This window comes from Sceloporus occidentalis, unplaced genomic scaffold (genome assembly GCF_023333645.1).
Source record: "Sceloporus occidentalis isolate IW3139 unplaced genomic scaffold, rSceOcc1.0.p SCAF_117, whole genome shotgun sequence".
Taxonomy (NCBI): Eukaryota; Metazoa; Chordata; class Lepidosauria; order Squamata; family Phrynosomatidae; genus Sceloporus; species Sceloporus occidentalis.
In genome coordinates, this window is record NW_028317097.1 from 1,668,807 (window position 1) to 1,684,468 (window position 15,662).

The following is a 15,662-nucleotide window of genomic DNA, read 5'->3' on the forward strand; positions in this document are numbered from 1 at the left end:
TATAGGGCTGGGGGCAAGGTAAGTGAGTATGTGTGTTAGAGTGTGTGATAGATTGAGTGTATATTAGTGTGTGCGTGAGAGTTTAGTTACGTGTGGGCGCATAGTTCATGGAACCCCTCAACTTTACTTGAAGGAGCACCAGGGGACAACCCTTCCCTTCACAAATAGATGTACCATATTTCTAATACAGGACATGTGTACTTGGAATATCATCTTGGGTTAGATACATGGTTTCAGACCTACTTTCACTGTAGTTGTAGACTTACTGAAAGGTCCTGCTACAGCTAAGGGTGCATGTACCTCGAGTTAGTCACTACAGGTGGAGTGTGCAGTAAGAGGCACTGTTCTACACCTACCAGCAAAATACAGATTTTTGTATGACTATTTATTACTAGAATACAGAGGTCTGTCCTAGCACTCTCTCTTTCTGAGTTTTGTACAGCAAGCAACCAGAGGCAAAATGTTATAAGTAATGTTCAGTAAGTGGAGTCTATTCACTAAACAGTAAGCATTAGGTGAGTCACAATGAGAGAGAGAAATTCTCACCACATTAACTATGGATTCAAAGTGAGCTTCTCTAGAAGAGATCACGTATCCTTTTCGTAATGCATAGTTAGTGTGGTGAGATATTGTGGCCTACAAATAAATCCTAGTGCCACTGTACCTCCCCTATATAATGTTAACCTGAAAGATTAGCACATCAGTCCACTCAAAAATCAAACAAGATATCGATTCTGGTAAAGACATATATTCTGAGATTGTATCCCATTTGACCCTTGTAAGAGTTAAATCTAATTAATAGAATAAAATGTGTAATTTCTATTTAACTGTTGTTGTTTTTCAGATAAAACCCCCAAAAATATAATTAGTAATTGCAGTCTTTTCTGAGAGAATGATAAGACGCTTACAGAGGAATGGAATTTGGGCTCCAACCAATGGCTGTAAAATTAACGACGAGCAGAAATGTCATTTCATTACAAGTGAAATTAGATTTTACAAGTCAATGAGGGGGAAAGAGTCTCTCTTTATGATTCTTCCCCTCCCATCTTTCCTTTCCTTGTTCTAAGTCTTTGGCTATTGAATGGGTAGCATTACAGACTAGGACCTGCTCTTGATACTTGATCTTGGTTCATAGTTTCACACTCCAAGTCCATCCTTGGATTCCTAAAATTTGTGATAATGAATCTTATTACACATTAAAATCTAATTTCCTATCTAAGCTTATGGTTACATGTATTCCAATATATATATCAAATAACTGAAACCTCAACTGGTCATTGGTCTTGTCATATACTTATTAAGCCATTATGTCAGTCTCATGCACATTGAAAGCCCCTTGCTGTATTAACATCTACCACTTCTGCTAGAAAGCTATTCAACTTCTTTACCATCATTTAGTAAAGAAAAAAAAACATTAAAAATAAGCATGAATTATTTGACTAGTTTTAGACTATGATCTCTTCTCCTAACATTTCTCAACATGCACTGTTGAATCCCTATATAAATTTAAATGTTTCTATCATCTCTCTTTTCTCCTCCATTCTATACATGCCAATATCATGAGATTGTACAGTTTGTCAAAACAGTTAATTAGCTTGCATACATTTCAGAAATGAACTTTGGGTGCATGGAGAATTTTAATTACATTTTCGTAAATTCTCTTTATTTATAGGTTTTCAAAGGTCTAAAGACAACATTATAGAACATAGGTACAAAAAGAAAGAAAAATAGACCAAAGCAAACTTAAGGCACAATACAAAGCTGAAACATAGAGAATATCCCTTACATAAAGGTAGGCTCCATTATGTAGATGGTCATGAGGAAAAGCCCAGAAACCAATACGATCATAAAACATGTTGAGAGTCGATTTTGGGCAAACGACTTTTTACATTACTTTTAATAGACGCACTCTTCCCTTTGGCTGAAGGCTGGGAGAGGCAAAAAGCAGGGTATAAGAAAATGAAGCAAAATAAGCAAGCCTTGTGGAATTCATTGTTGCATATGGGACATTTAGTGAAATGCCTGTTGTTGCTGGCCTTTGGTGATAAGGCACAAGAAGCAGTAGCCTAGAGAACCATTTTAAAGGGAGTGGAATTGGGAGGGTTGATCAGAGGACTGGATGCACACCAGGTACCGTGAGTCTTAGTAGGTCAGGGGATATGGCACAACCTATCAAATGGTTCACACTCTCCCATACACCACAGCCAAGGGTATGGAGGAATGAGTGCCCCCAACATGGCTTATTAACCCCTCTTCTTCATCACACATGGAGTTGGTGAGGGAGTGGTTTTAATAGATGGTGTGACTTCTCTGTGGGGCAATTCGTCCCTTTTTAATAAGTTATTTAACACCTTCAGAGAAGCCTACATAATTGGCTGAATCTTAAGGAGAGAACTTCAGGAGTCATTCATCAGATTTTTTTAATGCAGATGTTCATATAAAAAGTCAATGATTTAAAACAATTGCACTTATGCAAATGATGTAGACAATTTTAATATATGTATTTAACGCAACAAATTGTTTAGTGTGGATCAGATGGACAAACTGAACTCTGGGCAAATGTTAGTTCATCTCAGACATAAGTGAGTTATTTAAACACTAACATCACTATCCTTAACTTTTATTGCTGCTATTTATTAACTGGCACCATTTAATTTATTGGCTTGTATTAATTGACTTCCAAATTCCCAGTCCTCAAGAGTTAACCTTGGCCAGTGCTGAACATTGATTTTAGGTCTCCATGTTTTGCTTAAGCCTCAGAGAATTGAGCGATTAACTCACACTCAATAATGGAAACCTGTTAACTTTCACTGCAATTAGGCTGCCCTGCTAGATTTTCGGTTTGGGCAGATGAAAAACGCAGCTTTAGCTTCAAGACAGTTTTTACCTCAGGGCAGAAAGTCTTAAACACTATAGATGTTGTGTACAAATACATACCAGCAATGTACCTTGGCTGGACACTGACCTATGCCTGACCCAGGGCAGTGCCCTGCCACCCACACCACTTAACTCCATGGCTGCCATCCTCTATGCCAAGCGCTAGGATATGATATCTTCATTTTAGGGGGAAAAGCAGCCTGATTTTGTCTCTTGCTTAATTGTTACTTGGATTATAGTAAGAAAGTGCCATTGCTGAGGATATTTATGATATAATTGATGATGCAATTAGCAATTTGTGATGTCATTTGTAATGTTCGACGATGTAATTACTGCAGTGTATGGAGAGGTAATTTTAAAAGCAGCAAACATAGCTAAACCTCTATCTTCCATTGACATGTTAACGTTCTAGACATTAAAAGGGGCTCCATGTTTTCTTAACATTCAGGGAGGTGTCATTGTTTTTGCTTTTCTGGAACAGGAACATTTTGATATCACTCTTCCTTTAATCTGTATTTCCTGGCTAATACGTATTTGAATGCTAACTTAACTTTGTGTTTAATTAAAGTTTTTTTGGCTTTTAATTACATGTTCAGTGACGTTATATGTTAAATGATGCATTTGAGGGTAATTGGTTTCCTCAGGTTAACCAATTTCCCACCTGCCTACTCAGCTACACACAGGTAATCACAGTGCTGCCGAGTACAACAGAGTTAACCTTGCCTCCCAGTCTAATGAAGTTATTTCAGTCTAAAATCAAGTTTGGGCTTAACGCTTTTGGTCCCTGTCTGGAGTTACACATAAATATCATTAACATTGCTTCTGAAACATATATTGGAGATGTTCCCGTTTTGGCGCAATCACGGTGCAATACAGTTTTTGAAACTTGTAGTTGAATTTGTGAGGCCAGTATAAATACAATAAATCAAAATTGTATTACAATTAGTGGCATAATACTACCAATTTGCCAGTATCCCCTAAATACACCTTTTTTGTGTTACATAAGTGACCATGAAGGACCTCCTGATTTAATCAACATCAGTAGTGCCACTTGCAATATTAGTTGAGGAGCTTCAAACTTTTAAATGAAAGAAATACACCAAATCCGATGGCACAATATTCATAGCTACCGGATAGTGAGACCAGAGACATGATGAGTGCAGGGGTTAGCCTTGTGTTTATGGTACCTGGATGTAGTATTTGTTCAGTGTCCCTGTGTAACTAACACCCTGTAACTTACACACAAAGCTAACACACCCACTCACCATAAAACCATACACTAGCACACGATCACTCTTATTAATATACACTTATACACACATACATCACTAACCTGACATCTCTGACACTCTAACACCATAAAGTCACACACACGCACTACCATAGCTGCCTTTAGGTAGAGACTAGTCCATGGAACAGGCAACTTAATATGGCTGCTGCTTGCAGGAGTCAGTGTTTGCAATATCAGAGGTGTCCCCTACTCCACCCCCATAAACATTTAAATAAAAAAATATAAAAACACAATTTAGTACAGATATGGAACTTAGCACTTTCTCATGTGTGGCTAGACTGCAATGTTTGTGCTGCCATCTGCATTGGCTGTGTAGGCAATCTACACGTATAACTAGATTATAGGGCTGGAGCCTATAAATTATATATTAACATGTTCTGAAAAAATAAAAAGAAATATAAAAGAATATATATATATATATATATATATATATATATATATATATATATATATATATACATACATTTATAAGTTTGACGCTTGAATTTAGCAATAGTAAGACTTTGGTGCTATAAAATATTTAAACTTTTCCAATGTTTGAACTTTCATTCTATATTTTTACACTGCTCCTCATATGTGTGGAGGTGATTGATAACTGATGTCTGCCCTTAATTACAAACTGTCAATGAGTTATTAGACATCCAATAATGCAAGAAGCTCTTGAAAATTCAGGCCTTTATGTGAATGCGTTTTCATTAAGTAAAATTAAAAATAATGCAGCAAAAGGTCATTATACCACAGATCGTTCATTAATGGGCTAATCATCCCAGTTCATACAGAAATGAAACTCTAAAAGATAAAATATGCAAATGAAAACCTTATTTAGTGATATCTGAGTATAAGATAATAACCAATACACAGGTGCTTTCTTAATCTATAACATCTTCTCCAAGTGAATTAATGCTGGGCACTGGGGTTTGATATCATATCCCCCATGCTCTGCTTAAAGAAGAAGAGCAGCTCAGGAAGAAAACCCCCTCAACAAGATCTAGGGGAACTCTGGATGCTGCTCTGTGTGACGCCTAGTGCAGAAAACTTAATATATAATGAATTATATTGCCCTGACAGATGAACGTAAACCTTTGGAGAATTTTGTATAATACACAAAAGAGAATTTGAGAGGTGGAGCTCGGCCATGGGAGGCTTGCGTAGATGAATGCTACAATAGGATCAGTCATAGGTCAGCAGGACGGGGGACCAAAGTATATACCATGCCTTCTACTCAGAGTCCTAAGGGTTACTCTAGAGTCCTGCAAATGGTCCAGCTATGGTCATAAGTAGTGGTTGGGATCAGCAAATCTTTGGGACACAAGTCCTATAATAATTTTTTTACACCTTGGCATAAGATGATAGGTAGCATCACTTAAATTATTAACTATGTCCCTGAAAACAGTGTAACAACAAGCATGCAGCTGACATTGAGGCCACGTTGATCTCCAACTAAACTATACAGCTGAATGAATTGTTTTTAAATAGCTCTGTCTCTGCTTTACTAAACAATGTTCTACGCAAGAGTTTTTTATATATTTACCTGCTCTTGAAGTAAACCTACAACGTGCGACTGCCTTAGGCTTTGTGGATTAGGAGCTATCCCAGTGAGTTTACTCGTGTAGAGGCAGGGATTTAACTGCGTGAATTGCATGATAACACACCGGTGAATAACTTTTGGCCAGCACAGAAACTAATTAATGTGATATATCATCCCTGCCTTGAGGGACCCATAAAAAAGAAAGATAAATATTTCAGAAATGTTCTAGGAGCAACAAAAAAGCCAGAACAATCATCTGATGTTCTTAAAAGACAGCTCAACTAGTTTTGCTGCAACAGGTCCAGTTTAATTACGTTGTAGGTTACCTTTAAGAAAACTTGAAATGCCAAAGTATGCCTATTAAACATATCTTGTTTTAATATTATTAATAATTTGTCTGTCATCATTGTAGTAATCCAAATATATTGATTATTTGTCTAATGACATTTAGATATAGACGAATGCTTATTATGTTAGGTGGGACCCAAAATAACCATAAGGATATTGGGGAATACATTTTTAATTCATCATAAAACAAGGTTCACAATGTATGGGTAATGGTGCTACAGGTGGAACAAATTACATCCTGCAGATCCCCTTTGTTCTAATTCCTAGGGCCTTTGGCCTTTCCTGATACATTATGTCCAGTCCACCAGAATGGACATGTACAAACACACACATCACGGTTAATCGTGTAGTCCAAGGAAGACCTGCACAGATCTGCATCTGAAGAAGACTAAGTGTCTTAGTCTTTATGACCGGTCTGTGTGCTGGTGTAAGAGTCATTTGTGCTGAAAGCCTCAACTGTTGAGGGCTTTCTTGTTACTGAGGAACTCAAAGCACATGCATGCTGTACTGGTTAAGAAAGATGTGATGGAGCTGCAAGTTATTACAGAAACCGGAGGCCGGTGTTACGTGAGAAAGAAGAAGCTAAATCCTTGCAGTTTATCTAAGTGCCCAAAACAATGTCAATCCTTCCAACATCTAGTATCTGTTTGATTTGGGGACTGGATAATCAGAAGATACTATGTAATGTACCCTTCCAACTAGATATGCCATTCTTAGTTTATAGAAAAATGAGGGATATTGAATACTACAATATATAACAGGCATAGGTGCCTAATGTGTTTAATTTATAACCTGACGGTCTGAAAAATCGCAGTATTTATGGCTGTTTAAATGTCCTGGCAGCCCATGATTAAGCCCTCCTAAGGATAAAACGAGTCAGATTGTATTGCTTGGCGTCATGTTTGTCCATTGTGTACTTCAACTTTTAACAAGGATAAAATGAACTTTACTGCTTTTTAAATCATCCATGGTCCAGCCTGATTGCGCGATATACATCTTTTTTACTTTGTTTAAATATATTGAACAGGAGCTCTTAGTATTTTCATAAGTGTGCTTATCCAAGTCATGGTACAAAACAGCATCTGGTTGAATATGCGTTCTTAGCCAATTGGTAGTTTGTCTTCAGTAAAGAAAAAAGCTTTTTAATACTTGAATAGTTCCTTCCATTACTGTTAGTATGATATTTATAAGTATGGTGATGGGTTATTTAGGTATCGCAGTTTTCTCCTAACAAGGTAATTTTCATTGCCCCATTCCAATGTTTTAGATTTGAGCTTCAGTGTGGATCTGCTCAGTACCATTAGTGTCCACTCTGAAATGTTCACATTGATCAGTGTTGTCATCGCTTACATTCAGAACATCCGCTGCACAAAGATACTTATACTTAATGTAGTACAACTTCTTTTCATTAACATGAAAGTGATCAATATTTCTAGGTCACTGAGAACATGATGATTGATTTTAAAGGGAGGTGGCTACCTAACCAGAAAAACAACATATTTCACACACACACACATATATATACAATATTGAACTACCGAATATATTTATATGTGCAAAATATGTATAAAAATCACATGTACTGGTAAGAATTGATTGATTAGACCCCAGTTCCCAGTAGGAAATCCAGAGGGATGTGTAAGCATGTGCTAGCGCTTGTGTGTGCATAACGTCAACCTGCTCCCCTAACCTTGCCTTAAAGCCTACAACCCTCCCACTGTTCTACATTGGCTCGCATTTATGTTGTATTATTGGGTGAGGGTGTTAAAGATGCTTAGTTTAGTAGGGTTAAGCACAGAAATAGACCATAATATGAGATCATACTTTGATGCTGCTAGTATCTACAAATGAGAAATGACAAGGAAGAGATATCTGTGTGACCAGAGCTTCCAGAGGTCCTTGAGTCTGGAGGACCATTTGAGGCTGCACTATAATACCACTTTCCTATTATACAATTCTTACCATTTGTAGTTGGGCTTTTTATAGGGCTTGATCACCCTTTTTATTGGTAAATATATATACATATATATTAAACATCGTAAAATCCTGTTAAGACCTTTTGTGACTTGGATGGATGCAAATAAAATCTGTCGCAAGGTCATTGTGCTCAGATATTCATCTATCCTGACTTCAGAGACTAGCTTTCATTATGCAGATTTAATTTAGAATTTAGACTCTCTTCAGCAAAGAGCTAAATAACATTCAGCAAATCTGACTTAAAATGTAACATACTCAGCGCTGGAGACTCTGCTTGTTATTTCCAGGCAGTGATTGCACGTTCATGAAGGAAATTTAATATGAATTTACATAAACACCCTCTGGAAGTATTTATGGCATAAAGTACATTTGGATTCACATATCACAGACAGCACCTTGTTTATAAGTTAATTCCTTAAAAAATCCTTTCAGTTCTCCTTCAAGTAGCAAATAAAATCAAGATTTGGAATCATTATGTTCCACAACTACTATTGGAGCTTGTGTATTATCTGTGGTTAATCAGTACTAGGAGTATTGCATAGTTACAACGTAACGCTTCTCATAGTGATGCTCCCACTATTTTTATTACTTAAACGAGCAGTCATGTCCATTTTTCACAATGATTGTTTCCTTCTCCTTTTTACATCAAATGCTGATTGTTTTACTAAACCAAAAATCCCTGGGATTTTCAATCTTAGATTTAACAGTTTGTGCTGTCCTACACAGATTGGGGTAACCCGAACACACAAAAAGGAGAGAGTTTACCCCGAAGCCTAATATATTTTACGAGTAGTGACATATTCTCACCTAGGCAGGCTAATCCTAGGCCTATGACAACAGTTCACTATTGGACGATCATAGCTTGTGGATATGATGTCATATCCCGGCACACAGCATGGTAGGTGGTAGCCACGGAGGTAAATGGTGTGACAGATAAAGTAAGCTTATTGTAGCAAAACAGGGAGATTCCCATCCAAATAATCCTTTGTTTTCTCTTAGGAGGGCTTCTGAAACGTATGTTGTTACTTTTGTCTCAACATCTTCTGGTCATAATCATGATCCATGTGAAGTGCTCTTGATTTTGAAGAATATTTTATAGAAAGATTGATCTTTTATGGCCCATGTTCTTAGATGACCAAAGGCCATTCAGCGTGCAGGGAAGTAAGAACACATTTCTCTGGAGGTAATCTCTGGTAATGTCCAGTAGATAGCTTCACTCTATCATCCTTTGCAAACACAGCAGCGTAATTGATGTGAATGGCCACTGAATTATCAACCACTGATCTCTTCTTGGGTGAAGATAAATTGGAAAAAACCCTATTTTCCTCTTTGGCCATTAACCCCATGTATGGTAAGCATCGAGGAATATCTATTTCCAATTTGCTTGCGGTAATGTAGGATGAGTCCTCAGGCAGCATACTTTACCGTGCTGGAAACTGAGCCAATTTGTAATAACACTTTTTGATCTAATGATCTTCATGATGTTAAGCAAGTGCATTTTATTGAGACTTTCTTGATTCTCCCAGTAGAATTGTTCTTCTTTACTCTGAAATATTGTTTTCTGTTTACAATCAAGAGTAATAGACAACATAACTTCACAACTGGATTTTACATTTGCCTAAATGAGTACAGGATATTTTAGGGACATCATGGGGGTCCAGTTTTGGGAGAAAAGGAGGTCTTTTATTCCCCAGTCCGTATATCGTAGAATACTCAGGCAGAAAATGTATTAATTAAAAAACTGAGCTTACAGATACAGCTATAAAAACAGGTGAATATCTATATATATTTTTTAATATTCAGCATATGAATATTCTATTATATAAATAATGAACTGGGAAAAAAATATTTTTGTACCACTGCGCTTCAACAATATTCTATAACTGATTTTTGAATAAAAATGTTATTTTAATTCTGAATTTTAATTTGCCATGAGAACAACAGATACATATGAAGCAGCACAGAGATATATTCTGGTAAATTTGAAGTGTTATAAAATGTATTATAAATAAACTAAAGGGGGATACATCATGGAGGATAAAGATTAACATCAAGAAATCAAGATTAACTTGATTTATATAAATATATATAGTAGAATGTCTTAAATTTGTATAGCTTAGTGATTTCAAAAGTACAGCACAATAGAAATTAACAAAATATAATATATTATGTTAGACCAGGCGCAAAATGGGTTAAAGGAATATGGAACTTGTTTTCATCACAAAGAAGCATTACCGTCAATGCTAAACGAGGCCATCATAACTTCTGGAGTTACAGGAAAACCAGAGATTCCTGGTGGAAAGTGGCCATTATTGCAATAATTTTACAGCTCATTCATATATGTTTTTACGCTGATTTATGAAACATTCATTTTTCAAATCAATAAAATTCATTCAGCTATCTAATAACACTTTTCCTTTATTAAGGCTTTCTGGGAATCTCAAGAACAACTGTTATTATGTCAATTCTGTTTAACTAAGGTTGGAATGCTGATTATATAATGACAGTTATATAATGACGGCCATGAGGAACAGACTAGTCCCCAATATAATATTTTTCTTTTTTTATTGCTTGTTGGAGTCCATTTTGTGTGGATGTCAATACAGTTTCCTCCATGCAAAATGGAGCATGCATAGTTTAGGAATCATTAATATGTATGTCTTGCAATCCAATTGAAATCACGGATACAGTAGCCAATCATATGTATGCTAACAAACATCTGCGTTCAGGTACAAAATGGTTCTGTTTTTTCAAGTTGGTGCAACTCGATTCCCAAGCGGATCAAATTGAGTTACACCAAGTGCTCCTTGACTTGGCAACCGAGTTGACCTTTGTGAATAATCTTATTGCTCCTTGTTCTGAAAATCACACGATGAAAATGAACATCCCGGGTCGCTGGTATCAATAGAAATATTACAGAATAAAACATAAAGCATTCAGGAATAGCAAATTTGCCTCTTGCTGCTTTAGCAAAATGTTAAAAGTGCTGCATTCTTTCAATACTGCGGTCATTCTACCGAAAATGGTCAGTGGGCATTTTGCATTATAAAGCATAAGAGGCAGAAATTGAAATCTGATTTTAATAGTGAAAGGCAAGTTTCAGATCAGAGAGAGAAAACTCCTAACATTTCTTGACACTTCTGTCCAAGACAGTCGGCACTACTTGAAATGGCACGTCCCAGGAGAGTGCGTGTCCTCTCTTCAGTTCCAAGGAGCATCATTGCCCGGGGGTCTCTTTTTGTCTTATAGACAGCAGTGGGGTGTGATCTCACATGGCTGGCAGACTTCACAGGATCACAAGAAACAGTGAGCAAATTGGAAGTTATGTATCATCTTTAACAAAGCAAAGAAGCAAGCAGTCCTCAGGCTCTGAGGACAAAGGCTATACTGGCACTGAGCTGCTGTGTTTCTATAGCAGGCTTGGTTCATATCCATCATATTGTCTACTATGTGTGATATTTAATATTAAACGAGTGGAGACAACTTCACGATTTGAGACTTAAACATAAATACAACCATCCCTTTAAAACCGTAATTCACTCGAATGGGAGTTGAAGCAAAATTGAGGCCGACATTCTCAGCTTCTAGCCATTATCTATTTTTTAGTGTGTAAATGAGAGGACATATTAAATTTTTTTCACAGCCAAAGGGTTAATATAGCATGCACAGTAAATGCTATTTGTAGGCACACCAATAGGTCTAGCACCGAGCCTGTCATGTAAGGCTGACATAGTAAATCAGTAAACTCATGCATTCAGCTGCCTGCCCAAGTTAAAATTAAGGCCAGCATAAAGAAAAACAAAATCAATCTCGCGCTTTACAGGGAGATTTAAATGCAAGGCTGAACGTGCGGGGCGAGAGTCACTCTAAAGGTTTTACTGCTGTAATTTGCAAGAAATGATTGTTGGTTTAGGCTATTCAGATAGATTGTGAGATGATGTTCTTTGCCCAGGGATGGATTAATCATGCTTAGGATCTTTCTGCTTGTTTACATATGAAGAGCTGAAGAATAAGGCTGAGATAACAGGACACTGTATGAGATTTTGATCCTTTCACAAAGGTTTTAAGAGAAAAAAGATGCATTTTCGTTCCTTTGTTTTCCTTTTCTCCAACGTGGTGCTGATCATTTTAATTCTAAATACAATTAAGGTGTCGGACATGGCGCGATAGAAAGCAAAGATGATTCTAGGTTATTTGTGGAATAGAACATTATACTGGAATCACAGTAGGTTTTATGATTTTTAACATTTTTAGGTTTTTATGCAGTTAACAAAGATATTTAGCAATTAACATTTTGACAATAAATAAAGGATAGGAGACTGTGAAAGAATGTAGTAATGCTAAATAATTCGTTTAGGTCTGACACATTTAAAAGCATGAAACTGAAATAATCCCAATGGATCACCAAGAAGAAAGAAATTAAGGGCACTGGGGACTTAGTATGCTTCAGCACCTGTTGCTACTGTATCCGAAATGGTCTTAATCATTATGATGGTGTTCATGAATACTTATTGGAATGGGTTTCTTTACAGGGTCCATCATCCATTATTTAATCTTCATGTAGTCTTGCACCTCAACACACTTCTGCAATATTCAGCATTATTTGCCTATACATGTAGCACTGTCCACTAGACTTTGACTTGTACGAGGGAAAAGAAAATGAGGACAAGTCAGTCACCAAGTAGACTTTCCCCTTTGAGTATCACCTTCTGAGATGTCCTGTATACTCCACAGTTTTCCTCTGACTCGAGACTTTCCAACAAATTAATAAACTTTAATGTCACTAACCCACTAACATCCATGTAAACATATCTCAGATACCTATTTCATACACATCACATTAGTACCGCATCAGCTCTGAAACACATTAACTAAGGTGTTATCTGCCTTTACCCCATGATCGGCTAGCAGGACGAGGAGGTCTATATTATTACTCTTGACACTCCAAAATAAAGTCCTATGATCCAGGGTTCAGAGCAGCGCGACAGGTGACCATTAGTAATGACAGTTATTTTGGTTCAGAGCCTGAACCGCTGCCCTTGTACTGAGACAGATTTATCCCTGCAGCAGAGAAAACCATCTGCTTTCAACCCATTAATGAAGTTAATGTAACCTCTTATTTTTCTTTCATTTTGCTAATGAATAGCAAGAGATGTAGAGAGAACACTGTATTAACAGCTGTATGTGATCAGTGTGCATGCTAATTGAGCCGGTGCGGTGCCCGCAGAAAAAAAGGAGATCTTTTCTTAAACAAGATATACACATTTGATGATGTTAATGTTATTGGCCACCTCTGTCTGTACAAATAATGACCCTCCAAGACTGATGACTCACACTTCTGAAGGTCATGGGAGAAGCATTGTGTAGGACCTTAAGAAGAAGGATTACATACCCCTCGGTGAATTTAAAATAGGATCTTGACATCTTGAACACGATCAATGATTTCTTCAAACTCAGTGTCAACAGACAACAGCACCTCCTGGACACCTTTGTGACACCTCACCTAATATCACATCTCTTTTCGAGTGATAATTAATGATGAATTGATTTCTAACTTGATGTTATAGCACAATAGATAAATAGTTGTCGTTTTCCATATACGCAGCATGGCTGCTCCCAGCTATATTATCTTGATAACCTATCAATTATATTATGAAGATTCACAAGCATCTAAAAACATTCTGATTTATCTCACTCTGAGAATCTTCAACTATTAACCATGTAATGCCCCCTAACAGTGATTCACCAATGGTAGCATCCAAGTTGTTCCAATAACAGGTGGTGGTAAGTCCCCTGTGCTCTAGCACGGACTTCACCTGTGATATACCAGTGAGATTAGCACATCCAGAATTAGATTGCAGCAGGGGCATAATTTGTACTGTTTATATGTACAGTCATTTAACTGTTATTAGACTCCTTATATCATAATTGGCTGCAGAGAATGGGAGTTGTAGTCTACTAGCATCGATAGAGCTACTGGACACAGTAGCGCCATCATTTTCACCTTGCAGAACCCCAACTGTTAAGCCAACATACATTGTTCATAATGAATCAAACATACATTTTCTGTACGTACAAAACTCCTATATTACACGTCTGGCCGTTAGAATTAATGCCCACATGGGAAAAATACATTCTCTATGACTGTCTGTTCCAAAATAAGTCTAACATTTATGTTATTCACAATTTGTATTCTAATTGCTTTATCAATACTGTCAGTTTTAACAAATGTCATGTTGGCTTTGCAGTGTCGCCAATTAAAACAACTGTCCATTCTTTTGGATTTATTTATTGAGTCTGGTTAACAGTGCAGATCGGCACAGTGGAAAAAAACGGTTTCCCAATTTTTTGCTATCATTCTCCATCTTACTGCTGCATTACACTGGCTTTTGCCTCTATTTCAGTAGCCGATCAGACAGCAAATTCTGATGTCTACATATGATAAATGGTCCTTACGCCTGTCTCTCAGTTGTGATTTGCATAAAAATATATACTCCATTAAGCAGTCCATTATTATTATGGGTTTATTTATAAACCACGGACATGGCTGACATTTCAGTGTTTTAGTAGAGTAATAGGAGAAGAAGGATTTGCTCATAGAAGTTTGCAGTTCTCCACTTTTAACCAACTTTTTTGTTTTTCCGCAGGCACAAATATTTAATATGTTTGTTTTTTTTCATATTACAATTACTACCCATCGTTCCTACTATTACCTTGTGAAATTAAACTGGTGGTGACAGAAGATAGATTAGAACATCTCAGATCCTAAGAGATATGCATTTTGGAGAGCACTCCCACAGACACCTGCTACCTTCAATGCGACTGTGGATGTGGGTCTACATGAGTATGGGTCATACTTCTGGTTCTGTTCAAGAACATATAGTTACAGGTAGTCTAAAGAGAGACAGAGCTAAATGTGACATTTCTGTCTTCCATTAAGTCACTCTGAGTTGGGCCATAAGAGATTGAGTTGTACAGATTAGTTTGCACCATATTGTCTTTTGGTTTCCAGAGTCCCTAGAACTTGGGAAACCCTTGGCATGTGCCAACTGGCTCTTGCAGATAATACGGCATTAGGTAGTGAGGTTGACTGTGGATTTCCCAGGGGTTCACTTTTGGAAAGCTGACTATCATGGGAGGTGTTGTTCTGGTGAAAACCTACCTAACTAGCAAATCCTGGTGTAAAACATGGACATGGACAGTGACCCCCCCCCAAAACACCATTTCCACCAGTGTAACTATTTAACCCAAGAATGTCTCCCATGACAAGAGAGAGAAGCATCATACCCCTGCTCTTACTATCCAAGGCACTGAGCTCACAAATAGCCATGTATACATTTTGAGAACAGTGGAAATGTTATAACATTTGTATGAAAATATTACAACATGCCGAGAATGTAAAATGATGGTCTTTTGACAGGGCTCTGAGCGTGTGCTTATTCATGCAGAATGTGCTTTGTATGTAACACTCCCTTAATCGCTTCCTTCCATTTGATAAAGTGCTCTGTTGTAATATGTTTATTTCATTCCTTTTTTCCAAAAATGTCACCTTTGACTAATAACTAATATGGATATGCAAGCAGACAGATGAGCAGTTTGTATTAAACAAGTATTTCACCGTATACAAGAAATGTCAGGATA

At 37.1% G+C, this 15,662-nt stretch overlaps 1 protein-coding gene across 1 annotated transcript in view; it reads right to left on the reverse strand.

Moving 5' to 3' along the window:
- The window catches only part of LOC149282402 (von Willebrand factor C domain-containing protein 2-like), a 40,614-nt gene that overhangs the window by 14,712 nt on the left and 10,240 nt on the right, over window positions 1–15,662 (reverse strand). The gene's annotated exons all lie outside the window — the stretch shown is intronic.